This window comes from Magnolia sinica, chromosome 3 (genome assembly GCF_029962835.1).
Source record: "Magnolia sinica isolate HGM2019 chromosome 3, MsV1, whole genome shotgun sequence".
NCBI classification, from domain to species: domain Eukaryota; kingdom Viridiplantae; phylum Streptophyta; class Magnoliopsida; order Magnoliales; family Magnoliaceae; genus Magnolia; species Magnolia sinica.
In genome coordinates, this window is record NC_080575.1 from 117,134,365 (window position 1) to 117,137,487 (window position 3,123).

Sequence of the window (3,123 nt, forward strand, 5' to 3'; positions counted from 1 at the left end):
CATAGTTTCATATGGTATGCCCCACCTAAGTTTCAAATAAGGTTGATTTTTGGCACGTTCCATGGTGTGTTTTTTATCCACTCTGTCCATCCATTTTAATAGATATTTTTAGGTCTTGCGCCTGCAAATTAAGTATATATAAACCTCAAGTGGACCACACCATAGGAAACTATGAATTGAACATCTACAGTTGAAAATTTCTTGGGGGCCACAAAAGTTTTGGATCAAGCTTGTATTTGTGTTTTCCCTTCATCCATGTCTGTGTGATCTTACGAACAGGTTGGATGAGAAATAAACATCACTGTGGGCCCTAGAAAGGTTTCAACGGTGGAAGTCATTATTCCAATTGTTTCCAATGGTATGGTTCACTTGATCTTTGGGTATGCTTAAATTTTCATTTCAACCCCTAAAATAAGATGGAAAAACAGACGGACGTGTGGATAGACAAGATACATTCACGGTGGGGTACGATAAGAACATACTAAGTTACTCGGTACGCAATCCGATTTCAGAGAGTTGGAGAGAGAGAGAGCATCACGGCTCTGTGTCATGTTAGAATGAGGTCTTGGTATCGATCCCTAGTGGGGGTGGCTAAGGGTGAAGTGTGAACTGACGGTGGGGTGTACTAACCAGCTAACAGAAAAATAAGTAAATAAATAAATGTCAGGAAGCAATGGAGATGACTTCCGTGATGGTGAGGTGACTGTGATATTTGAGAGAAATCCACCCCGTTCACAGGTTTGGCGAGTTAATTTTAGTTGGGTTATCAGAAGATGAGCCGAATATAGGGCTCCAGTGAGCCACAACTCAAGAAAGAGTCAACTACTAAAAACTTTTCCCCACGGATTGAATCAGCCTGAATTTTGGGGCGGGCATGCCCTAAGCATCATGAAAGTGACCCCACAAAGTTTCGTGTTCTTTTTAGATGACTCTACGATACAAAGAGAGGAGTAAATTTGTAAATACAAAGATTCTTTGGTCAGAACATATGTGGGACTGGCAGTGAGCGATTTAACAGTGATAATATTAAACGGTTCTAGAGAAATAATTTAAAAGCAACAGTTTCTATTGATAGACCAAAGCAAAGGTGGGTGCTAAGATTGCTCGTATCTTGGCTCATCGAGTTCAGGTCTTCTGAGATCTCAGTCCTTTCAGGTCCTAGTCCCGAATTTCGGGACCCAAACCTATGGAGTCGGGTACCTATCACATGGCTACCTATTAAGCCTTTGCATATTGGTTTTAAGTTGGGTTTGATATTTTGGGTGGACTTGGGGTAGACAATATTGGCCCGTTATGGTCCCAGTCCCGGCTTTGACATATGTTAAAACATAGGATCGCCCTGGGCCTTGACAGAGCTAGACCCGGCCCTGCCCTATACCCATCCCTGACACCTCTCTGACTCAAAACTCGGGTGGACCATCGTAGGAAAGGTGGGGACGGAAATGCTCACCGTTGAAACCTTCTTGGACCCCACCATGACGTTGATATACCATTTAACCCCTTTCATAAGGTGATTCCCACCTGGACGAAAATAAAAGAGAAATATCGGCCTGATTCAAAAAATTTTGTGGCCCATGGAGATTTAAGTGGTGAGCGTTCAATCCTAACTGTTTTCGATGGTGTGGCCCACTTGAGTTTTGGATCTATCGTATGTTTTGGTTGCTATCCTAAAATGAGTAGGCGAGACCAATGGACGGACTGGATATAACAAAAACATCATGGTGGGCCCTACACAGTTACGGGTTACAGGCAAGTTGTGTCCAGGGGCAGCTCCCAAAGGGAAGCGGATTGCGTGGTGTGCCATACACCACCCACGGACCTTGGTGATGTGTTGACGTCACCAATGATCCCACAATGATGTACGAATCATATCCACACCGTCCATCCATTTTGCGAGATCATTTCATGACATGGGCCCACAAATAAAGCAGATCCAAAGTTCAAGTGGACCACACTGGGGACGATGATGCTAACCATTGAAACTTTCATAAGTCCATTGTGAAGTTTGCAATCTAACTTGTTAATTAGAGTTGTGCACGACTTGATCCAAGTCGAGCTTGGCATAGCCCTGCTTGGCTTGACCAGTAGCCCACCCCACCTTGAACTCGGCTCGGCTCAAGCCTCAAGCCTGTGTAGCTTGGCTCAGTTCAATCAACAGCTCGGGTGAGTTCAAGCCTGTGTGGCATTTTATCAAACACTTGAAATGCATATTAAATTTATCATAGAATGCAAAACAGAAATGACACTTTATGGGCATTTCATCAAAATCCCGATGTACGGTATCAAAATTGAACAAAATCAAAAACCCCGCATGTAACATCAAAATCAAACAAAATCAAACACATAGCAAGTTGTGTCAAAATCAACCACCCAGCATATCCGTTCTTTCCTCGCCAACTTCCTTGAGTCATTTCATCAAACACTCGGCGGGCAACATTCATATCAAAATAACCAAGTCACCAATCTAATTCGATCTGCGTCGAGTCGAGCTCGGGCAAGCTCAAACTTGGCTCGAAATCTTTTCAAGCTCCAAAAACTAGCTCGACTGGTACAAATCCAACTTCGAGTCGAGGCGAGTCAAGCTTTTTCAAATCAAATCGAGCGAGATGACCAAGTTGATTCAACTCATGTACAACTACAACTATACTGTTAATAATGTAACACAGGTGTGAAGGAAGGAAAACACAAATATCAACTCCATTCAAAACTTATGTGGCCCTCATAAGTTTTCAATGGTAGGCGTTAAATCCCCACTGCTTTTTATGGTGTGGTCCAATGTAGCTTTTACTATTCCTAATTTTTCTGCCCATTCACTAAAAGGATCTTGAAAAGTAGATGGAAGGTGTAAATATAAGACATACATCATGGTGGGCCCACAAAACTTGGTGACGTTTGTGAACGTTGGAATCGGCGCCCACACTGATTTAAGTTTGTTTTGGTTTGATGGGTGGGCTAATTTGGATTGTTGATGCAGTAAACTTGGAGTCGCCACTAGCCAATTAATTTAAAATCTTGCAGTCGGCTAGAACCTGCAAAATATGTAAAGCTAGGGAATCCGAAGATTCTATTGCTTTAAGTTGACTTCTGATCTGTGACCTCAAATTCTGAGTAAGAGACCTCAGT